Below are 25,946 nucleotides of genomic sequence, written 5' to 3'. Positions count from 1 at the left end.
CAATGGAGATTGGAATTGCCCTAAAGGACTAGTTTTAAATAGGTCCACATTCCCTGTCATCTTTTCTCCCCTACCTTTGGATGGTGGGCTAGAAGGGGGTTCGAAGTGTTTGAGAACCATTATTAAAAATAGGTTTTACAAATCTTAGCCTACAAGCTTCACTTCCTCCGCATCAGGCACTGTGCCAGGCCCCTTTTCTGCATCATCTCTGTTTAATTCTGTCAGCTGCCCACAACAGGATGAGTGGGAGAATACTCTGTGAACTACCCCAGCCCAACTGTTATAGGTACCATGATGGAAGAAAGAAGAAAAAGAGAGCTGAGTCTAGAACACTCACTCAGAAGATGGTGGTCAGGTTCCGTTGTGTCCTCTCTAATGAGGCATTCAGTAATGTATACGCAGTGTTGAAAATTAAACCGTTTCTCTCTCACCCTCTGTGTGTGTGTGTGTGTGTGTGTGTGTGTGTGTGTGTGTATGTCTTTCTCTGAGAATAAGTTCATTGCCTCCTTTTTCTCTGTGCCTGTTTATCTGTTTGCGCGCTCTCTCTCTCTCCCTCTCTCCCTCTCTCCCTCTCTCTCTCTCTCTCTCTCTCTCTCTCTCTCTCTCTCTCTCTCTGTGTGTGTATGGGTGGGTGTCTGGGTGTCTGAGTGTTCATGCACGCTTGTATGTAATAGTTTTGTGCTGACAATAGCTTCCAGCTCTAGGTGGCCCAGGTTTACTTGGGTAATGTGAAAAAGCCTGAACCTACTTGTCTTATTTGACCTTCACATTGCAGACTTGTTGATGGGAAATCCTCAAGAGGCTTTAGTTTTGAGTTTTTTCTCATCCATAAGAAGGATCAGATAATTAATGGATGATGTTCAGGGCTTTGAGTAAAACCTACTTCTCCTGATTCTCAGGTTCCTGATCTCTTCTCTTTTTCCATCCCTTCCACTTTCTGCCTTTCTCTTTCCCCCATCCCTCCTCCGCAGCAGTGCACTTATATTTAAAATGAACTTCTAGCCTTAGATAAAGATACTACCTGAAAAGTTTTTAGCCTCAAGAGTCCAAAAAAATTGCCTTCTGGGAAGACAGAAGGCCTGAGTATAGTATTTCAGTGTGTGGAGAGCCCACAAGCCCTACTTTTTCATTGTACAGTGGAAAAGCTTGTAGGTAGCAGCCTGGTTGTGGTGTGTGTATCTCAGTGCCTGGCCTCCCACAGGCAAAGGATTCAGAAAGAGTGGGGATTTCATAACTTACCTGGGCCAAGCAGGGTTTTAATAACACCCAGTTAGGACACCGGCTGGCAGGTTTGCATGCTGCACCGTGGTGCTGGATTCCATACACCCAGGCCTCAGAGAGTCTCTGAGGACTTTCCTTTCTGCTCACTTCTGCCTTTCTTTCAACACTGGAAGAGCCCATTTGTGTGTAGTTTGGCTAAGAAAAATCCTGTTGCTTTCCAAGTGACGCTTTGTTGTTTGTGCTACACAAACGTCTGAAAAAGCAGCATTTCCTACCCCACTCTCAGCCGGAATTGACTGCTGTCTCTATATAATAAAGCAACATGTTTTGTTCTCGTCTTCTAATTGGAAGACGCAAAGTCTCAACAGACAGAAAGAATGTGTTTATTGATCCAGCCTCATCCCATGAACTGGCCAGCACCACGGGGCTTGAGCCAGAGAAAGAGAGCTGATTTTAAACACTTTGCAAATCCTCCTTAGTGGTATTAATGGGTAGAAGGCTGCAAGGTGCATCAAGACAGCAGCTGCCAAAGCAAATAAGGGTGGAGCGAACTGTTTTGTAATGACCTGAAGAATCTGTGGCATGCCTCATTTTCCGGGCTGCCAGGCTCCTCAGGCTGATCTGGAAACAGGCCTATTCCCCAAATGCAGAGATAATAAAGCTTTTATGAATGCAGGAGCAAGCCTTGCATGCTCAGAGAGGAGAGCAGATTCATCAGCTAGGTCTCCAAAGAAGCAGTAGATAACAGAAATCTAGAGCGGCCCAGTCAGGCAGTAGCCCAGCCACATCAGACCGGATTCTGGTCTTGGAGATGGTTTCCGCCATCTTTCCTGGACTTCTTCCCATCGTTCCACTCAATATAAGCACTTGTTACAGCACTGCAGACCGTAGTTGCCTGAGTTGGGCTCTCTGGGGTCCCCTGTGACCCCCCCTTGATCATATCCCACCCCAGAGTGAGCTGACAAGACCTCCTCGGAATATGCCACTAGTAAACATGTTGAGCTGGGCCTGAGCCCTTGGCTGGAGTGACTGCAGTCTCCTCTGTGACCTGTGTAAAGCAAGGTCACCTGCTGCCTGCCTGGATCCCAGCCCCACTGGTTCAAGCTGCCTTTTCGCTCGCTGTGTCTGGCATCATCTAGTTGTTATACTTGGAGAGAATCCCAAGGTAGCCCTGTCCTTGCTCCTTGAACAGCTTTGATTGACCTCAGATTCCAAGGAAACTCCCCTCTGTTGGCAGTGCCTCTGTCTCTGACCACAATACTGAGAAGAGACTTTAGTATCAGTTGCCCCAGGCAATTTGCTTTGAATGCCTCAGTTCTGAGTTCCAGACTAGATCCTGCTGTTTGATATCTACCCCCAAGGGCAAGTTCACCCAGCTCTTTTTTGCAACCCAAAGTCCCTCATCACAATTCTCTCTCTCTCTCTCTTTTTTTTAAAGATTTTATTTATTTTATGTATGTGAGTCCACTGTAGCTGTCTTCAGACACACCAGAAGAGGGCATCAGATCCCATTATAGATGGTTGTGAGCCACCATGAGGTTGCTGGGAATTGAACTCAGGACCTCTGGAAGAGCAGCCAGTGCTCTTAACCGCTGAGCCATCTCCCCAGCTCCCTCATCACAATTCTTTACTCACCAAATACTTAGGAGACATTCTGCAAGCCCAGAAGTTTCCTCTAACTTGAAATACCACGTGGCTGTTAGGATGGATTAAGTCATGACCTGAAAGTTGAATGTGTAGTCTTGAGTCCTGATACTGATATTCAGTTAAAACCTAGGGGAAAAAATAACTATATAACTATTTATTCAGCTTTATTCTTTTTATGTTATTTTTTCATGATTTTTTTAATTATAGTATATATTTAATGAAACTTGCCCTTGTGGTCACTGTTAAGTGGACAGGTCAGTGATTTTTTAGGAACATCTGTCTCATTTCCAAATTTTCTCATCACTTCATAATACAGAAGGATCTCTGTATTATTACATCATAACTGTATACATCTCATACAGTTCAGAAGCTGGAAGCTTTGACTGTGCACTCTGCATTTTATTTCCTTCACATAACTGGAGCCATGGTGTCTGGCTTACTTCATACAGTGTCATCTATATTATACCGTGTCTCAGAATTCTGTGACTTTTGTGTCTCAATTGTAGTCCACTGTGTGTTGCATACCACATTTTCTATATTCCTCATCTTTTAATTAACATCTGCATATTTATATTTGTTTATTTCTTGGTACATTATATTCATTTCTGCTTTTTGGCCATAGCAATGCTGCAATAAACATTGGTAGTATCAGTGTTCGAATCCTCGCTCCCAGCTCTCTTGGATACAAACTTAAGAATAGGATTTCTAGACCATACAGCAGTGTTATATCTAGTCTTTGTGTGTACATGTGCATATGCAATCTCCTCAGGCCCCTGTATCTGCCTTTTTAAGCAACCACCACAGTATTCTACACAATGGCTCCCATAGCTTACATCCCTTCGAACACTTAATATTGGCTCTCTGTCTTATTCAGCCACCAACATGTAAAGTGTCATCTCATTATAGTTTTGATTTGCACCTGCCTAATGACTAATGGTGATCAGCTTTTTTTGTGTGTGTCTCTTGGCTACTTTTGTATCTTCTTTGGAAAAATATCTATTGACTGCTTTTCAATGGTATTAACTGATTTGAGTTTTTGCCAATTTGAAAGGATTTATAAACCTCAGATGTTAAACCCATACTGTTCAACTGATTTTCAAGTAACTTCTACCAATTTATAATTTACCAGTCCATTTTATTCAGTTTTTTTTATATAAATTTCCAGACACATTCTAGTGTGACTTAAAACTATGAACATGATTCTCTAATTCACGGGCTAAAATTGCCTTCTAACTGAACCTTAGGTATCATGTCTACCCTTGGGAATTCAGACAAGCATACAAACTTCTCAACACAAAAAGATGACGACTTGTTATTGTGAAGCAGTTTTCTAGAGTTGAAACATTTCCTGCTTCAGTGAGGCTGTTTGCTGGTCAGAAAGTTCTAAGTTGAAGCATTCCCCCTACCAGGAAGGGGAGGGCAAAGACTAATGAATCTCAGGAAGTAGACACCTCACAAGTCTCAAGAAGTAACTGAAACTAATTAGATATGCAGGGCTCAGCCTATGGTTCTAAAAGCAGCAAACAACTGCTAGTTGAGGAGACTCTGACCTGTCCAGCTGCCTGCACATAATGTAGAGGGCTTGCAGGTTCTAGCTTTCAGGAGATGTTGTTGCCCATGCTAAGGTAGGCTTTTCAGTGATACAACTACCTTTGAGTGACGTTTACTCCTTTAAGTAAACATCAGGAAACTCATTGATTTCTTCTTTCAAACTTTAAAATAATTGTTTCTTTGATCTGCTTTTGTTTGTTCCCTTTCTAGGTAAGTAGGTGGTTCATTGCTCCCCAGGAACACTCACATGACACTTGGTGGAATCATACTTCTTCACCCAGCTAGCTTCCTATAATGACAGGAGAAAGTAATATTGTTGTTCTAAGTGTCATTAGAACTTCTGGTTTAAACCAGTCTCAAACAGACCAGCTGCATATAATGTCCTCCAAGCTCTGCTTTCTTCCTTTTGTTCAGTAGTGGTAAGATATGGTGAAATGACTTACTTGGTTATTTTACTATTCTAAGTGTCAACTTCAGATTTGGCACAGCCTCTAACAGACCATAGGCAGTTAAAGATCTACCATATTCTCTTGGTTCAGCAATGGAGGGATAGGAAGAAATGAGCTAACTGTATTGGTTTCTAATTGGCTGAAATCCTAATGCATAGATAGCAAAGGGAAGGAGGCTTCTCTTGACTCAGAATTAGCTGGGTCAACAGAACTTGAGATTGAAATGTGTGTTTTGGAATGGCAAGGGAGAATTTCCTGCCATCTTACTAGTCTATAACATCTATTAAGTAGGAACTCCCTGCTTTTCACTCTAGAAAAGGACAGTAGACTTAGCCTCTTAAGGGAAATTCTGAAGAAAGAATAGGGGGACTTGGAAGGCTGGGAAGGGAGGGGGACAGGGCACGGAGCAGTCCTGTCCTAGCCAGTGTACCTCTTCCATATTCTTTCATATTTTTTATCTAGAGAGAAGGTGATCTGAACTGAGAGGGGAAGAAAACAAATAAGGGACAAGTCCTATGTCAAGTCCTAGCTTAAAGTGAAGCCCTTGAACTTGCACAGTGCAGTGCAGAACTCTCTGTGGTATGTATGGTCAGTCTATTGTGTGTTTTGGGATATGTCTCTAGGGTCCATGAGCTTGGCCTTGTCCAAGGACTGGATGAGAGCTGTTGCTCTAACTCAAAGTAAAAGAAAAAAAAATGTGACTAAGTGTTTCAGTCTAGGTGGGGCTTAGTCAGATAGAGGAAGAGGCCAAATAAGCTTTAGAGCACTAGGCAAAGGACAAATAGACAATCCTGTGTCAGGTGGCAGAAACCAAGAATCTCTATACTAAGTACTAAAAGGATGCTTGGCTTAGCATGGGACCCTGGGATAGTTATGACTAGAAGAAGCTTCCTGCCAGAAAGGATCAGGAATTACTGCAGGAGGACGTTTTGCTCGCTGCCTACAAAATCACAAGAAACACATGATGGGGGCAGGGCAGGGTAGAGATGGCACCAGAAAAGTGGCACTGGTTCCTGACGCCCTGGCTAAGAGAATGCCAGCCTCTGCCCCAAAGTGATGCCAGGGACTGCCTGCATGACAGGCTCTGAGTGCCAGGAGACAGCAGAAGCAAATGCTGTATTTTCTGTTTGGTTTTTTTTTTTTTTTTTTTTTTTTACTCTTCTACCTTGCCAGATGCCCGTGAAGGGAGCTCTCTCCAAGCCCATAAACAAGCAAGACTAATAGAATGTCTCTGGCAAAAGGAGCAGTCAGAACTCACTGCTATATCCAAGGCTGGGCTCTCAGGAGGGAACTATTTTCCTTTGCTGTAGAGTGAAGTTCTCATGCCCTACAAAGGGGGAAACATGTACTTTTGGAGGAAAAACAATCCCCATGTTGGGCTTTATGGTTCTAATGGCTCTGAAGCCATCTTTCTGGTCCAGGAGTTAGTGGTTGGAAGACTTTCAAGATGCTGATGTTCCTATGGAAAAGTGGATAATCAGATTGGCTCTATCCTCATGTTGGGACTCAGGAAGAGAAGCTGATGCTATGGACATCCTATGCTTGTGCTCACCCATCTCCGTCACATGTTGGTCTCAGAGCAGGAGGGTCATGGAACTTGAGACCCAACTGTTTCTCTATCCTAGATACTACAGCGACGCTTTCTTGCAGGACACCTGTAAGGCATATCCCTCTTAGCAAAATCAGTTATTTCCCCCATGCAAGGTCTGAGGTCCATCTAACTAGCACCTACAATTAGCTAGCAGGCAGCAAAAGACTGTAATTAGTGCTCAGGCTCTGGAAACAGCCTGCCTTGGTTTGATTGGCTCTACATCACTGTGCGACTTACAATAAGTTACTTTCTGGCCATGATTTCTATGTGTTTTGGCAGTGTTGGCCAAGTAATTAGTAATGGAGGATCAGAGTCAGAGCATTTGACTGAATCTGGTAGTTACTCTCTTTTTGTCAATAGGTAAAATGGACTTCCTCATCCTAAGGTCATGTTTCTTGCATAAAGGGGCGTCGGATAATATCCAGGGACAGGATAGGCAGAAGCCTTGTATGGGCTGGGCTATTCTAGGAAAACACTGGGAATAGCCCGCAGAAGGGTACTGAGGACCACCTTCCTGCTTTCGTTACAGTGGGGGTGGGGGAAGGGGTGGGGTTGGAGGGGTGGGCGAGGGGCTACACCCTCTCCACCCACTTTTCTGTGCCCACAAGCCACACCCACCATTTTTGGGCATGGCAACATTAGTAGTTTTTCTGCATTGGACACGTCCTTGCTTTTTCCCCACCCTTTGTTTGAAGCCCCCTGACTCCACATTCAACTTTACACTGGTCTTCAGCTCCCCATCCCAGATCACCACTGGATTGGTTCCAATGAAGCTCCGGGATGAGATCTGCCAATGATTCACCACCACTGGGGTTCCTTTGACCATTTGCTGCCGCTTGCTTTCCCATTTATCAGTGGATTAGCATGTACATGTCAGATGTAGAATGTCAGGTTGCCTCAGTCCTGCTATATTCGCAGCTTTTTATAAATTGCACATCTCTCAGGTGTTTATTGACTGAACTAGTGAGTGAATAAATGGATGGAGAAATGCGCAATTCCCTCAGGCTGACTGTAGCTGTGTAGCTGTTTCACCCTCCTGCCTAAGAATGAGAGCTGCCCTGTCATGGGGCTCAGCTCCTATCCATTATGGATGCTCTGCAAAAAAGACACTATAAACAATGGTGGCACTTTAGCTTTACGAACAAGATGCCAGTGATGCTCCATCAATACAATGGGATGTGCAGGTGTTTCTGAACTTACAAGTGACAAGGAGGGTGGCTTGTGAGCTCATGGGGTGGTAGGATAGGATCAATCACTAAGAATGAGGGCTCTTCAGTCAGACCACTTGGTGAGAACCGGCTCCAGCCTCACTGGCTGTGGTATCTTGGGGAAACCCGGGCCTGAGCTTTGTTTTCAAGCTGTGAAAAGATAAAACAAGATCACATATAGGAAGAACTCGACACACAGTAATTCCTTCATACATACACGTATTATATTTTTCATTTTAGATTCTAATTTTAGACACTGCAACAAAATCTAAGGGACAAAAAAAATGGTATTTGTCTGAATCCCGATCTCATTTAATATACTATGTTTCCAAGCCTAAGTAATGGAAATCAGCAGAGCCATTTAAATTTATATGTGCTTAAGATATCTTGACTGATGTTAATCCAAGCGTTTATGATTGCTTAAGGTGTGTTTACATTAGCCACTATCAGGGAGGGGGACTCATCAAGAACACGTAATGCAGTACCTCAGAAGGACCTGTCTAAAAATTTACTACCACTGAGCATGGTTTGAACAGGCTCGTTATCTTAGCTACTGAGGAAGCTAAGGTGGGGAGACAAATTCCAGGCTCTGCTGTAGGACTTAATCGCACTCTTTCTCAAACTAAAATTTAAAACAAGGCTGGCAGTACCACTTAGTGTCAGAGCACTTGTCTAGGATATGGTAGGTATTGAGTTCAGTCTTCAGTATTGAAAATGGATGAGAATACTGTGCGTATTGTGTCTCCCGTGGTTGCCACAGATGCACACGTATATTCTGATGAGTATATTTCCTTTCAGTATATTTCCTTTCAGGGTTGCAGGGGAGCTAAATAAATCATACCCTTCCTAGACAGCTGTCTAATAACTAGGTGTTTTAAACTGTGGTGCACAATAGAAAGACACTTATGCTGATATCAACAATTCCTGATTCTGTTATTAGGAAAATTATTCTTTGGCACCATTTACCCAATTTTCTAATAATCTGAAGTATTCAGAAAAAGAGGAGCCCACCAGCCTGGGCCCTCCTAGGAACCTTGCCAGCACCATGCATGTTCATGAGTGTAGCCTGCTGGATAGCTGGTGGAATGCTCTGCAGCTAATTGCACCCAGGAATCACCAGAGCCAAGAGAGTGTCTGGATGGTGCCTAGGAAGATGAATGTGTATAGGAGTTGTAAGCATTCCATATTGGCCTGCCACTGCTGGTCCACAATAAGCAAGGCTTGTAATTAATTACTCCATAGGCCACATTTATGTATAGATTAAATGTTGGTTGGGAAAAACTTTTGACAGAGGAACTATTAAGCTTTTTCAAACTTATTGATTACAAAAGTTATATACAAAAAATATCAATCTTGTCCCAGTCCCAAGAACTATTCTAGGCTCTTTTATGGTGACCAAAAGAGCCGTAACTCCATCTTACCCCCAAGGAACTTAGACTGTAAAGGAGAGATAGCAATAACATATGACACAGATGAATACATTAAAAAGTAATTGCAGGTATGGTACACGTTATGACATGATAGAGAATAGCTAAGGCAAGAAGTTAAGTACATGGGGGTTGATGGGACCTGTCAGGCAAGAATGAGTCAGTCGTAGGAAGATCTGTAAAGAATGGGTCCAATACACCCACAAAACTTTCCACCCCAATTTATCCTGTCTGCAAGGAATGTAGGGACAGGTTATGGAACAAAGACTGAGGGAAGGGCCAACCAATAACTGGTCCAATTTGAGATTCATCCCATGGGCAAGCACCAATCCCTAACAATGTTAATAATACTCTTTTAATGCTTGCAGACAGGAGTCTAGCATGGCTTTCCTCTGAGAGGTTCTACCCAGTAGTTGAGTCAGACAGGTGTAGAGACTCATAGCTAAACAGTGAATGAAGCTTGGGGACTCTTATGGAAGAATAGGAGGAAGGATTTGGGGCCCTGAGGGGGATAGAAACTCCACAGGAAGACCAACAGAGTCTACTAACCTGGACCCTTGGGGCTCTCAGAGACTGAACCAAGAACCACAGAACACACACAGGGTGGACCTAGGACTTCCTGCACATATGTAGCAGATGTACAGCCTGGCCTTCATGTGGGTCATTAACAACTGAGGAGGGGAGGCTCACAAAAACTGTTGCCTGTATGTGAGATATGTTCTCCTAGCTGGGCTGCCTTGCCTGGTCTTAGTGGGAGAGGATGTACTTAGCCTTGCAGACTTGATGTACGAGGGTGGAGGGATACCCAGGACCCCTACCAGCTTAGAGGAGAGAAGTTGAGGATGGGGGAAGGATTGTGGGAGGGAATGTTGGGGAGGAGGATGGTGAGAGAGATGTAAAGTGAATAAGTAAAAGTAAATAAATACTTTTTAAACAAAGAAAGGGTCCCAATCAGGAAAGAGTATGTTGAAAGACCCTGGAGACTAAAGGACACCTGTTCTAAAGGAAAGACAAGCAAGCTTTTACTGTGGCTTATGTGTGATGGACAAGAGCCACCCACAATAGAGTGAGTTCTTGGCCTTTTTCAAGAGTCTGGACTTGAGTTGCCAGAAGGCATTGTGACCCCTGAGTAGGGGTATACCAAGCCTGCTTAAAAATTTCAACAGACTTTTCTGGTGGGTGAAGTTTGACAAGAAGAGTCAAACTTGTTAAACTTGTACCCATTTCTCTCCCTCTCCCAATTCACTTTACAACCCAATTGATCACAATATCTCCCTTCCTCTTCTCCTCTCAGTCCCTCCTTGCACCCTACTCTCTACTCCTCTTCCTTCCCTTCTTCCAAGGAAAGGACATCAAGCAGTCCTGGTGGATCAAGCCATAGCAGCAAGGCTAAGCACATTCTCTTTCACTGAGGCTAAACAAGACAGCGCAGTTAGGGGAAAGGGATCCACAGACAGGCAGTACAGTCAGAAACAGTTCCTGCTCCTGCTTTAGGAGTCCCACGTGAAGACCCAGATGTACAGTACATGTGTAGTGGGCCTTTGTTGGACCCATTTCTTTATTGCTGATTCTCTTTTAAAGAATGACATTAAGATGCACAACCTTTTATTTTTTTCTCCCTGGGAAATGATTCTATGGTTTCCCGATGCTAGAAAGTCACTATTATGGTCCAGATGCCAGGTGCCTGCTTAAGTTACTCTATGTTATATAAAATAGTATATGCTATGTAAAACTGTGTCTTTCACCAAAAGACTCATTTTATAAACAAGTTACTCCCATTTTTGAGGCTGGAGGATGATTCTGAGCCTGCATGAACACATAAATGACACTGTCTTCAGGCTCTATCCATGTAGCATAGTCTGGCTAATGGTTATTCCTTGGACAACCTATAAATTTATTAGGGTGAATTGGGAGCATATAGGTATATTACAATTATATAAGAAAACCAAGCCCAAGAACTTATTAGACATACAAGACCAAGGAAAAAGTGTAATTCCCTCCCTCACTAGGACTCCATAAGAGATAGATGCAATGATGATGGCCCCAAATCCACCTGTCACTGATCACCCAGTATTGACAGACAGAGCTCTAGACTGTCCCGGAGCTTCAGATGTGATTGGAACCCACCATTGATGAAATTTATTTAAAGTGACTTCTTCCTATCCTGTTTGCCTGTGTGGACCTGTTCGCCATCTTTGTGCCTGTTTGTTCATCTGGCCCTAGGCTTACCCTTTGCTTTCTCTTGTTCTTACAGCTTAGTGCTGACCCTGAAGTTTCACTCTATACCAGCAGTGCAAATGCCCCTACCCCCCAGCTTGCTTTCTTTGGTTATCGATTTAGAGACTCTTACATCCCTACTTAATATTAAATGTGAGGAAGATCGTATACATTCACAGGCCTCTGAAAATCCTTGAACACTTTGCTTCTTTAATCACTTACAGCTATTCTGTAAGATAGGTAGGTGGAGAGATCATAGATAGATAGATAGATAGATAGATAGATAGATAGATAGATAGATAGATAGATAATAGATAGGTAACATTTACTGTATATTGTGTGTCTTGAGAGGTAAGATAAGTAAATAAGGTTGGAATAAAAGAACCTGTATTTAGCTTAGCCTGGGCTATCAAGTAGAGCAGTAATATCTGACAAGTTGTTGTTATTGACAACTCTGTTCGTTGTAAATTTACTGCCATCCAACAAATTCTAGTATTGTCATAAAGCACAAATGCAGTATGTTTACATTTCTGACATAGCATGCTCAGGACAGTTCCTTTACGGATCAAAAACATATACTGGTATATTTTCTAGGCTGCTGGGTTTTCCTGGATCCATCTTAGAGATATATTTGACTTAGTTTATCACTTAAAAGACCTCCTAGGGGCAGATGATGTCCTTCAGTTCCACAGGGAATTTGAAGAATTTTGGGCAATGCTTCAAGTACAGAAAACTGCTCCAAGCAGGGAAAAGCAGGTCTACCTCAAATAGAAGGGACCCGCTACACAGGGCTCCTTAAGTTGTTCATCCCCATGGTTCTTAGCAGAAAGGGATCAAACAAATTTACAGTCATAATAGGCCTCTCTCTGAAGCCTTGAAAGAATTAGCTAGAAGAGAAGTAGATTAAATTGCCAAAGACCAGCTTCTTAGCAGAGTGGTTTTAGAGAACAGGGTTCTGGGTGTTAAGTCCCCAACAGGATGTAATGTCTGAGCCCATCAGTGTGCTCAGCACTCAGCAGGGACTCCACAAACACCCATGGAGCATAGATGGATTTCCATGGAGTACCTACTATATAAATACCAGGGAACAAAAAGATATGCTACTTGGCATAGCTGGGAAGACAGAATACGAATCTCATCTGCTCATGGAGCTAGTGCTGAAAAGCCTATGACAGAAGAATTCACAGTCTGAGCTCCAAGCTGAAACCTAGGCTATGACCATGGAGAATTTTTAAGTGATTCCGTGGTCCAAGGTGTACCTGTTATATGTCATAGATACATAACAGAGGAGGACTTGCTGGCCAGGGGTACAGGCAAATTGAAAGAGCATCCAAATCTTTGATGGATAGGAAGGAGTGATCAGAACACAAAGCCATGATAACGACAGTTAAATGTGAGAGCATTATAATCTAAAGGCCACAGCTTTCACATACTGCTATTGGGTAGATCCATTTATTGTGATTTTTTGCATAAGCTCCCTTTTTTAAAAAAAAAATTATTTTATTATGTAGCTGTCTTCAGACACACCAGAAGAGGGCATCAGATCCGATTACAGATGGTTGTGAGCCACCATGTGGTTGCTGGGAATTGAACTCAGGACCTCTGGAAGAGCAGTCAGTGCTCTTAACCACTGAGCCATCTCTCCAGCCTCCTTGTATAAGCTCCTTGAGGTTAATAACAGGATAATAGCTGCTGCCATATCCCTTCTGCCTATAACATGTTATCCAGGCACCAGATATCCCGGGTATCTCAGAGAATGATCCAAGTACCTGTCCTGATCCTGAAGGATACTTCTCTGTAAGTCATGCCTTCCCAGTCATCCATACCAGAGAGGCTTCTTGCCCCTACTTTCTCCCAAACTCACCACTATCAACACCATTTGACTAGCATCTGTAATACATTTTTCATCCAAAGCAGGGGCCACTGGAACAGAACTGTGCATCAGTCATAGCTGTAGTCTTATGGTGAACACATAAATAAATAGGTATTAGTGTGGGCCAAAGGCCTGCTGTTAAAAATAAAGGAAATATCTGTTTTAATGGAGCCATGTGCTTCTCACCTTCCAAATTTGACACTTTAAATCTGACTTGATCAATTTTGCCCCTCAGGGATCATCACCAAAGAGGGGGTAGGAAGACTGTAGAAGTCAAAGGAAATGGATTTCTATAGTGAAATTTTGTGTGTGAGCATACCAGTGAAGTTACACAAATGGATTCACAGTAAGGTGTCACATATACAACATGTGCATGACATAAAACTAGCACATGGGCAGGGGAGGTGCTCAGTAAGTACCACCCCTATCTGAGAGGCTCCTGGCAATGATGGCTACTAGGAAAGGGAGAGTCGTTTTCCTAGAGGGTATCAGCATGGAGATCCTGCTATACTTGGGAAGGTGCTCCTATACCTGTGAACATATAGACAGTGTTAAATGGATTCAGTGGGCATCAAATTCAAGGGAGGGAGGGGGGGGGAGGGAGAGAGAGAGGGGGGGGGAGGGAGGAGGGAGAAACGGAGACTGAGATAGAGACAGAGAAGACATACATATATACATACACATACACACACACACACACACACACACACACACACACACATAGGGGATTGTGAGCTAACTTTGTGTCAGATCCAAATGAAATGTTATGCCCCCAAATTTCAAAAGACAAACAGGACAAATGGGTAACTGGAGCCGATTAGAATACCAAGGCATATTCTGGCCTCTAGTCTCCCTCAGTATCACAAGCATTTGTTACATATTTCAAAGTCCATCCTAGCTCTCCTCACCTCTGCTACCCTAAACTCACAGACTTCCCTCCCCCTAGCCACTCTGTCTATGTATAACGCTTCTATTTTGGCTGTACTTAACTCTCCTTGTCTCTGTCCTTCCCTCTCTCTCTGTCTCCCCATGCTCTTCCTCCTCTCTCTAAGTCCCTTTCTGTATATTTCTGCTCTGTTCCTGCTTCTCCCATGGCCAGGTTCAGTCCACTTGCCGTGTTCAGTCTACTTTCTCTCTCTGCTCTCAACTCTTTCAGATGCTGCTGACTCTTTTCCCTCTCATATCTACAACAAACCCCTTCCCGACTTCCCCTTAATCATACCACAGAGAGGTTGTGTCATCACTTCACACAGCTGGGAGGGACAGAAATAAATGTTCACGAAGTTGGAAGGGAAGTGTAGGGGTGACAGATAGGGCAGGAGTTCAAGGAGAGGAAAAGGGGTGTGGATTGGTTCCAACCATCATATGAATATCTGAATATTAAAAAAATGTTTCATTTGAAACAGGGTTTCTTGCAGGAGTGAATGTGCTGTATTCACGTACATGCAGTCAACAAGAATCAGAAAGGTATTTGGCATGTGAGGACCTACATATACCTGCATTGGTCTTCCCTTACTTATGGAGTAATGTGGCCAAAAAGAGTTTATTTCATGACTTTTTTGGATACAGGGACATCTGAAGGACCACAATAGGCTGCCGAGTGCCACAGAGTGATGGTAGTGGCTTCTTGAGCAGGTTTGATTAGAACAGGTGGGAAAGGCTGATGGGAGTGGAAGGGGGGCTGAGCTATTCCTGACTGTGACTGTCCATTGACAGTAGATCATAGAACATTTTCCAATAACAGTTAAAAGCCATGGCTCATTTTGAGTAAATAAAGCTTTTCAGGGTATTATGAGGAGATGAGAGAGCCACGGAGATGAAATCTGACCAGTGTCAGTTTCAGTCAGTTCAGGGGCTTGCTGCAGAAAGGGCACAGACACTCTCAGCTAGAGTAAACTCTGCTATGTAAACATCCTGCTAAAATCCATCATTCATCTGGAAATTCAGTCAAGAAACTGAAAAGGTCCAGAGTGGAAGGACCTATCACCCTGGAAGCAACCTAAGTTTACAGTAAATAATTTCTCCTGATACCCGCTGCCACTAGGTCAGAGACCAGCTAGTTGCCACCAGCCATACCCACTATTATTCACAAGGACCCAACTCAGATCATTACATGCCTATTATAACTTTAAAGCCCACACTGACTTATGCAGCTAACGAGACAGGCACTAAACCTAATAGTGAATATTTCAATCTCTAAAGCTGGTTCCTGAGCCTGAGGGGAGGGGTAGGGAATGTAGAAATATCTACAAATCTCACCTGATGTGGCAGGTGGGCGTGGTGGCTTTTCATCTTAACTGGATGGTATTAGGACAGGGTTTGAAAACTCATCTCTACCACTTGTTAGCTGGATGATCCCGGGTAATTTAGGTACCCTTGCAAAGCCCCAGGCTCGCCCATAAAGTAATGATGATAACTGCCCTTGCAAGGTTCAATAAAATAGTAAGTGGGAAGGAATTAGTCCAGTGCCTGGTAATAGTTAATGTTCAATAAATCTGTCGTCTTCTCATCCTTCTCGTTTTATGACTCCCATTACTGTTCCCATCCCTCCCATAATTGTTCAGATCACTCCCATTATAATGCTTACACAGAGCTAGAAATGGAGTCCAAGTGGGAAGGTAAGGGGAGCAAGAAGATTCCTAAGAGGCATTGAGATGTGGAGCTTGGGATTTTAAATCTCAAAGAATGAATAGTGTTTCATTAGGAAGGGAAGAAATGTGAAGATCGCCCTATGCTGAATTATCAGTAGAAATAGTGATGCCCGAATTTGAATTGAAGTGGCCTCCTGGGAACAGCACATAGTCCAATATGGCTGGTGCATTGGCTGATGAGGGTCTTAGCAGAGAATGTATCATGAAATCACAGGATGTCCCAAAAGCCACTGGAGGAAGATGGGCCAAGGTGTATGTGTGATCTCCCATATCAGATGCAACTCCTGGGTTTTTGTTTTTGTTTTTTGGTTTTTTTTTTTTTTTTTTTTTTTTTGGTTCTTTTTTTTCGGAGCTGGGGACCGAACCCAGGGCCTTGCGCTTCCTAGGTAAGCGCTCTACCACTGAGCTAAATCCCCAGCCCCAACTCCTGGGTTTTGATTGCTGAGTTTTATAAGGTGGAAGTGATGGGCAACTTTGGCTTAAACGAGTTTTGATGGAGGATGCATTTCTTCACTGTGGGAGTTTTCAGCTCTTTAGCTACTCAGCCCTTTGAAAAATGAGGTAGAGAGACAGCATCCTGATGTTTGAAGATGATCCCTTTGTGCCCGTGGTTTGGAGTACAGGGAGTAGCTTACCGTCTGTCAGGCTTTATGAGCTGACTCTTCCTTTCTCTTCTAAGTCCAGAAAATCTTCTTCCAAAAGACTGTCCTATTGATCTCATCTGATAATTCATTATTTCACCCACTCACCTACTCATCGAAGGATCTTTTCTCATTTACCCAACCACTCAACACATGCCTGTCAGGGACCCACTGAGGTCACAGTAGGAACTCCTGGGACTCATCACTTCTACATGGCTAAGACAGAAAACAACTTAAGGGGGAGGGCTTGTACTTTGGTTTCATGATTTGAGAGGATTTCAGTGCATCATAGTGAAAGAAACTTGGCAAATAAAAGCTCAGTGTATGGAGGTGGATATGGGGTTGAGGCTACCTACATCATTAATAGAGCCCGAGAAATAGACAGTGATGTGAGAGCCAAGGTTGGATCATAACCTTGAGAGGCTTGTTCTTCTGACTTGTTAATTCCTCCAGCTGGAACCCAATTTCTATAGGCTACTCAACCCCTGAAAACAGTACCACATGCTAGGGAAAAACATTAAAAGCAGGAGCTAGCAGGGGACAGTTCAGACTTAAAATATTTGTCAACCTCCTCCCACAACATGCTCCTTATTTGTAGAAAGCCAGGAGTCAGGACTAGTATTTTCAAATATTAAGCAGTCAACCAAAATTCAGCACAGAATTCCCATGGCTCGCAGAGCACACTGGTACATGCCTCTAATCCCAGCTTCTTGGGAAACTGAAGCAAGATTACGCAAGAATTCTGTAGTAAAATCCCAACTTATTTTGAGCCATAGTTGGTTTTTCCATCTCCTATTGATGGATCTCAATGTTGGTCCAGTTTTCTCCTTAGTGTAGATGTGCTAAAATGTACAGTTAGCCAGGTAATTAGCTTTGCCTTCATACTTTTAAAATCAGCCTAGGAAAACATTTTCTAGGTAGATAGCATCACTTGGAATGAAACTGTGACACATCACACATTTTGAGTGGCCCAGCAACACTGGTATTACCTATTCAATGCTATCCATTGAAGAAAATGCCTGTGACTCGGGATTTTTACAAATCCAAATGACCAAAGATGCATTTCATCCTCTGTGGTGCCTCCGGCAGCAGGAGAGAATGTCACACCCCTGTTTCTGCTGTCTTCCAACAGCAGGACCATATATGAATGGCACTGTAACCTGACTACTAAATTTGTTCACCCCCTCTACTTTAAAGGGGAAGCTTATGGGTGGCGCAGTGCTAATTATAATTCAGATATTCAAAGTTTGATGCTGAAAGGAAGTCACTATCTTGGAGAAGGATCAATTAGTGGATTATGAGACATGGAGGAGATTTCTAAAATATTTATTTTGGGCTCAGATGTCAGACTATCGCATAAACAAAATAGAAACATAGTTCCAAGATAAATGCTGCACTTTGCATATTTTAGACTCATGGCGGGAGTATAATGGGATGTAATCAGTATTTCTATATGGGAATATTTAGGGAAGAAAAGTCTTCGTTGTACTTCTACGTATGGCTGCAGAAAAATCACAACAGGGGGTGATGATTTGCCCCTAGAAAATGTTGGAGTCTTCATTAATTAAGAGTCTTAAAATGGTGCATTTGCTAGATAATCATAGTACATTCTATGCTTACTTTAAAATGCTACATGCAAGCATTAAAATATTCTCTTGTCCTTCTGGACATTATAGATAAAGAAACACCCAGTGCCCCAGGCAGGAAAGAGATGCATGTCATCTTTAATAACTAGGGTTCCTTGCAATCAAATGACTTTATGCTTTAAACAAGACATTGAATTTTATTATCTTATTTAACCCTCATATCAACCTATAACTGGCTGTTGTAGTCATCAGTTCATAAATAAATCTGGAGCACACAGGGTTCAGATAATCCACTCAAGGTCATAGAATCTGCAAGACCTAAATTATACAGTGAGTTTGAACTCAGCTTGGCTACATAGTGAGACTATCTTCAAATCTACACACAGGAAAGTCTGTTAGAGAGCACAGACCACAGGGTGGACAAGAGATGTCTTGCTGCCGCTCTGGGTACAGAATATGAAATCTTGTCACTTCCTCTCTCTAGGCTATTCACTCATGGTTCATTGTTTTACATTCACCCAGTTCAGTGAAGATGAGGCCAGTGGTTGTTTTAAAGGACAGTGTGAGGGTGTGTTTCCATTTTTATTTGAAGTCCAAGCCAAGTTTTTAAAGAAAACCAGGTCATTGCTGACCAATGAAAAGAATGCAGGAGAGCAAATGGGTTCTCACATTTTCCCAGCTATAGTGAGGATCCAGCTGTCTGAAAAGAGCAGAAGAAAGGGAAGGACTCCCTTTGTTCTCACTTATTCCCAGTGCACCAGCCCTTCTTACATAAGTGTACAGGTCGCTTTTCAGGTCAGGTCTATGATCTAGCTGTTTCCTCAACCTGGAAGATTCTGCTCTAGGAAGTTCAAGCTGACTTCTTGCCCAGCAAGTCTGGGCTGAAATGAAATGTCACCTTCGGAAGACACTATCATTCAGTTCACATAACTGAAGACAGTTACTTTGAGAAGACATCTCATTATCAGCAGCCTCCATTGGCTCTTTTATTTGCTGCCATCTTCCTTCTGTGGACTTGAGTCTTTCACAACCAGGGCCTGGTCTCTGCCTGAATTCAGTACTGGGTCTAGATAAACATTTATTTAGCAAAATGACTTAGGCCAAGTCCATTCCTACTGGTTAGTTGACTGCTAGTAATGAATTATTACAAACTGTCCTCACACTTAATGAAAACATTAGCCAGTCATCCCTGTTCATGTAATCCACTGGTGAATGGAGAGTCAGTTGAAAGCTGGGCACAGCTGCTGTTGGTTAGGCTGCATCTTGCATCTGTAGATCAGCTTGAGGTTGCCTAACTTAGTCCCATTCACTGACATGGCCCCCAGGCTGTTATACCCATCTCTTCTCCTTGGAGCAGCAACTTTTAAGTGTTCTGGATATTCTTCTTTTAAAGTAACTCTGGAATCCTAGGAAATCAAGCTCAGAACTGACCTAGTGACATCTATACCTATGTACCATTGGCTAATGCAAGTCACTGAAACAAAAGGACAAGGTGGTACACTCTGCCCATTATGGGGTGTGGTGGTTTGAATAGGAATGGCTTCCATGGATTCAAGTGTTTGAGTGCTTCAGTCCTAGGGAGTAGCCCTATGAGGTGTGGCCTATTTGGAGTAAGTATGGCTTTGTTGAAGAAAGTATGTCACTGGGGGTAGGCTTTGAGTTCTCAGATGCGAAAGACAAGCCCAGTGTGGTACTCTCTTCCTGCTTCCTTGGATCTGGATATAGACCTCTCAGCTCTTTATCCAACATTTTCCTGGATGCTTCCATGCTTCTTGCTATGATAATAATGGATTAAACTTCTGAAACTGTAAGGCAGACTAAATTAAATGATTCCCTTTATAAGAATTGCTATGGTCATGGTGTCTTTTTACAGCAATAGAAACCCTAAGATATGGGGCTATGGCAAAAATACCAGTGAAGGAGAAGTGAAAGCATGAGGCCATTGTACACCAGAGGCACAAAACACGAGACATGAGTGTGCTTGGCAGACAATCATTGGTTCACAGTGAGGCTCTAGACCTCTCATTTCTCCATGTCAATCTCATCTCCGTAGAGATTTTCACTGATCTTCATCCCAGCATTTATTCATATCCTCTCTAATTATAATGCATATATTTAGAATTGCAATTTTGAGTTCATTATTTTTGGGTGTCATCGAAGTTGCATTCCTCAGGGCATATTACTGTTAGAGTAATAATTTTTAGAGGCCACATACTGAGAGTATGGTCTTTCACATTGTGTGTTTGTAGTGGGACCGAGGCACCTACAGTTGGGTTGCCAATTGGGATTTTGACAACGGCTATCCACTCCACCTTCATTGAGTGGACAAGTGGATGTTGGTTTACAGCTTAGTGCTTTCTGAGGCTCCCTCCTTGGGCTACTCAGTGTTTAAGTGCATGTGTGAATGTGGTATCAGAAGTGATCCTAGCTCAGCAAAGGCAAAATGTAACTTCCCTCCATAGGGAGGCTCTGAACCTGTACTGCACTGAGAATGTGACAGCGCTATGGAGGGCTAGCTCCGACCATATTTACTATTGTTCCTAAGCAGCCCTCTCTGTCTTCTCATTCTTGGTCCACACAGCTCCTTTCCCAGAGGGCTAGTGGGTTCTCAGTGTGGCACAAGGCTCAGAGCAAAAGTCCTCAGGTGGCTATGGCGACATTTCTTTCCTTTTATTCTATTTTACTTTTTATTTAACTAAACTTATTTTGATGCATGAAAATATTGCTATCAACAGGACAATGCGGTGTTTTGATACACATTTATATTATATTTAGTCGGTGTCAGGTTCATTATCTGTCTTCTTATATTACCACATTTTTTTCTGAATTTTACTAACTTACTCTTTCCTTCTTTCCATCTTTATATCACCTTTATGTTTTCCCTAAAATAAAAGAGTATTTATTTTTAATTGTACTTATTGTGTAGTGTTAAATTTCTTTTTACAAATTAAAAAATGAGTAAAAGAGTTATAGAAAATTCAGTCTTTTATGTAATATAAAAGTTATTTGTAGTTATTTTCTATAGGTTATTTATGCTCTCTATAAAACTACCTCTTCATCTGGCAGAGATATATGCCCCTTAAATAAAATGCCTTTCTTTCCCCATATATTGTTGATGAGAACATAAATTCTCACGTTTCTCTGGTGGGCAGTTTGGAAATACGAATACGTGGCAAAATTTAAAGCTCACATATATTTAACCCAAACATGCCTATTACAGAAATTTACTCAATATGTGGACTTAGACATGTGTTCCAGAGTCTTCATTAAAGTGTTTTTATATTTTCAAGTGGCTATAAAGAAACTAAATATTGATTAAGGGAGGTAATTAACTGTTACCCCCGCCCCCCTTCTCTCGTGTGTGTGTGTGTGTGTGTGTGTGTGTGTGTGTGTGTGCGCACGCGCGCGCGCGCGCATGCGCAGATGCACTCCCCCACCACAAGCCCTGTCCTGTCCCTGATTGAAGAGTTAGGTGGGTGAGTTCCCTCAGGCCACTCTTACTATTCCTCCTAGGCAGCACACCAAGCTGTCTCCGTTCTTGTTATACACATCTCCCTTCTTAGTTTCTAATTTTGTGGCTACTAAGTGCTCCAGGGCCAAATATGAAGAAGAGAACATTTTTTGGTGCAGTTTCTGTCAGTAAGTAAAGTAGCATGAATCTGGTCTCCAGGGACCAATGAAGGGAATGCATGTGTCTCTCACATACTATTCTATTTGATCTTTTAGCTAGAAAAAAAGAGAAGTTGGGCGTTCTGCTTACCAAAATTTTCTACTCTGTAGATCAGAATAATGTCCATGTGTCTTCATGAATGTATGCTAGAATTTGATTTAATTATTAACTCAGTAAGGGGGCAAGCCATTGAGCCAACAACCCCTTACCCTTCTACAAGTCACGCAGCAATTAGTGGAAGACTTCTTACCTTCTTCAGAAATGCCCTGTGCAAGCATAAACATACATCGTCTCTGCTAGTTGGGGCTTGGGTTTAGGTCTTTCCAAAGACAAAGCAATTTTGTTCAGAGCTAGTTTTTTGAGGCTTCTGCCTACCGCCATGGAGGAGCCATCAGAGAAAGTTGACTCAGTTATAGACCCAGAAACTCCTCCAGTGCCAAGCAGTGAGCACATCATTGCAGCCTCCCTCACCAGTTTCAGGGCAGGCCTGTGGAGAACAGAAGTCAAAGAATCTTGAGGGAAGTTCAAAGCGCCTTTCCCAAGAGAAGGGTCCTCACCTTGTTGTTGGTGCTGAGAGATCCTATAGCAAGGATGAGAAGATGTGTTCGCATTGAGCAGAGACAAAAAAGGCTTGAAATGAGTATAAAGGGAAGAGTGAGCCATTCAGATGTCTCTGTACTTTCTGCCATTATCAGAGATGGGATCCTTCTGAGAATGCTAAAATCGGGAAAAATTAGGACAGTTTAAATTGTACACTGTCCCTCCTGTTAATGATGCCATGCAACAGATGTGAAAGCTGGATTTTATTTCTTTGTTTTTTTTTTAAGATTAACCTTTCTCTGGTGTTGGGGATTCTTCTAACTTGTTAACCTTTAAATTATATAGGATGTGTGACTTTTGGATTCATGTGAGAGTGACTTAAATTTACCCAAAGGATTGAGAATGAGTCAAGCATCCATTTTAGAAACCTCAAGGATCGGGGCTGAGAAACAATGTAAATAGAATTTGGGGTACTTTGGATCAGAAGGTAATTGGAATAGATCTTTGGATTTTCTAGTTTGCAGAAATTTGTAATAAAGGCAATATTGTCATCTTGACTTTTTGTAATAAATACACAGAACAGATTAGAATGTGCCGTTGGAGATGGGGGATTTGTTTTATGTGTGTATGTGTGGGGTGCAGAGAGTTTGATGCTGCCAACCCTGCTTATTTCTGTTTGAGCCAAGGTCTCCATGAGGTCTAGCTGGTCTCTTAACTCCTGGTCCTGCCTCTCTGTTTCCCAAGTTTTGGCACCATAGGCTTGTCAGCAAGATCTGGAAAATGCTAGACTTGATTTTGTATTTGTTCATGCTATCTAATAAAAAGAACAATTGGTCGATATATTAAAAAAAAACAAGAATATACACAAGGCTGGAATAATGGCTGAGAAATTAAGAGTACTGGCTACTTCCCTAGAGGATCCCAGTTATATTCCCAGAACCCACATGGCGATCTACCTCCTTCTGTAACCCTAGTTATAGATGATCTAATATCCTCTTCTAGACTGTGCAGGCACTATACACATATAGTACACAGGCACAAACACTCACACACACACACACACACTCACACACACACACACACACAAACACATAATTATATAATTATATAGTTTTAAGAATATGTATTTGTGAAGGTAATGTTGTAACTCAGGGTGCTATGTTTAACAACACTCTACCACCAAGTTACATTCCAAGCCCTTGACAATATAATTTTAAAGGAGTATTTTATGGTTTAATTACTGTTTTTTATTTTCTAGAATATAAATTCCTTAGCAATTCCTGTGTACTTTCCTGATTGCATGTAGATATCAATGATCTAATTCAGAGCTATAAAATCCTTCTACCTGGAAGAGTATTAAACATTCAACATCTTCTGTTTCCTATGAAGTTTCAGAGTAATGGAGGAGGTTGGCATTTTTAATTAATCATATGTTTGATGGCCTAATCCATCTTCTTAACTGTGAACTCTTTGGGACCAAGAGTCAATCTATAGGGCACTACATTCTGCTTATACTAAACAATCAGTCAATTGATCAAATGTTAAATGTAAATAGCCCCTTTAATACCCCTGGTCATACATACATTAAAAATTACAACCACTTTCTGAGAAAAGGTAGCTTTCCCCCTAAGAAGTTTGGGTTGAAAAAAAATACAAGGTTATAAAACTAATTATTTAGGTCACTGATATAAAAATATGCAAACTACATATAGAATTTTAAATATTCTAGTCCTTACACTGAAAAGCAAAGAAAAAAGAATGAGGAAAATTTATTTTAATAAAATGTCTTATTAATCTCATATATCCAAAAATATCATTACTTAACATTCAATTGATATGAAAGTTATCGATGAAATATTTTGCATACTTTCCAGTTTTATTCTAAAGACATACATCATCTGGGACAGGCTACACTTCAAATGCTGGGTGGGCTCTTGTGACAAGTGAGTCCCATATTAGATGGTTCAGTGTTAGCAGGACCCAGGGCTTCCCTTTACACTGGTGATCTTCTTAGTGTTTTATCGCTATGAAGAGACACCATGACCACTGAAAATCTTATAAAGAAAAACATTTACTACGGACCTGTTTACAGTTTCTGAAATGCAGTCCATTGTCACCATGGAGGAAATCAGGGCAGCATATAGGTAGACAGGGTGCTGTAGAAGGAGCTGAGGGTTCTACATCTGGATCCACAGGTAGCAGGAAGAGAGAAACTCTGAGACCACCTTGGGCTTTTGGAAGTCTAAAGCCTACCCCTAGTGACTCACTTCTTACAACAAGGCCATAACCATGGTAGCAAGGCTACACCTCCTGATCTCCCTCTCTCAAGTAGTGCCACTCTCTGATGACCAAGAATTCAAGTATATGAGCCTTCAAAGGCCATTCTTATTCAAACCACCATGCTACTCTTGCAGAATACCCAAGTTTGGTTCCCAGCACCTCATAACTATCTGTAAACTCCATTTCCAGGGGCTTCTGGTGCCCTCTTTAGACATCTATGGGCACCAGACACTCATTTAGTAGACATGTATATGGACAAAACACACATAAAATAAATAAATCTTATTTTTTTAAATAAATAAATACCATGCTTCCTATACCCATTCCTGGGTTGGCCAAAGCCTAAGCCCATTCTAACTACTTAGTTACTGGCAATGGTGCTGTATTCCTCATTGCTGTAAAATACTGACTGGTATATTCTATACACCATAGAGGAGATCTAAGGGGGCATGTTTAACATACCAAAAAGGTCTATCATTATCATGTCCTCATAATATATAAAGAAGTAAGAAACATATGAATGGTCATTTGACATAAGAAAACCGAGGTTCAATGATAACAACCTTGCTCATAAGAGATACCGTCTAACCCCACTTCTGAAGCTATCCTGTCATCCTGAAAGGATTTGAAAGGAAACAAAAGACCAGCCGTAGGAAGCATACACCTAAAGTTGTGTGAGGATGGATTGCCTTGTGTGCTCACGCGCATGCGCCTGCCCCACCCTCGAGGAGGCTGGCTTTGATGTTCCAAATATATGAAAGAATTATGAGTGATTGGCTCATGGAATCCTAAGACTTTTCCATTTTCAAATTAGACTCTAGGTCTAATCTTCAGAGCCCAGCATGTTCTGGTCCCCAAGAGGACTGGCCCTGGGTATGAGACCATCCTCAGAAAGAATTTCCCTTTGAGGCGAAGTACTAGCTGGAGCTACTGCAGCATAAAAGCCACCCCGAGAGGCATTCTCTCCAGCCTCCTGGAGAAGCAGAGGGTTCTGGAGGAAAGAAAAAGGAATCTTGAGCCCAAGAGAACTTGAAAGGCCTGGACTGGATTTTGCTTTTAATTATCACTTTCAAAGTTTCTTTTCTTTCCTCTTTCTTTCCTGCCTCTGTTCCAGTGGGCTTTTGAGGCAGGGACATTTTTCTGTCTTTTCATGCCCAACTGGACTGATCAGAAGGCTTTGCAATCCTGGAATACAGGCAGGAAATTCTTTCATTTCCCTTCTGCCTTTCTCCTTTCCCCTGATGGTATGACAGGTCTGGTAAGAGTCCCTGCTGAGGAGGGGCATGGAGCATAATTAAAGAATAATTAAAACGCTGCTTTTTCAAACTTCTGTTGTTAATTTCCACAAGCACAACTGGCCCCTGCCCTGCCTTGTGAGTGAGACCTTGTGGGGT

General features: G+C 42.2%; 1 pseudogene; it reads left to right on the top strand.

The window, feature by feature from the left end:
* Positions 1 to 22,111: 22,111 nt before the first annotated feature.
* LOC148000846 (developmental pluripotency-associated protein 3 pseudogene) lies at positions 22,112 to 22,469 on the top strand (annotated as a pseudogene).
* The last annotated feature ends 3,477 nt before the right edge of the window (positions 22,470 to 25,946 follow it).

Source organism: Rattus norvegicus, chromosome 15, assembly GCF_021556685.1.
Source record: "Rattus norvegicus strain SHRSP/BbbUtx chromosome 15, alternate assembly SHRSP_T2T, whole genome shotgun sequence".
NCBI lineage: Eukaryota > Metazoa > Chordata > Mammalia > Rodentia > Muridae > Rattus > Rattus norvegicus.
This window is presented reverse-complemented; position numbering and strand designations above follow the sequence as displayed.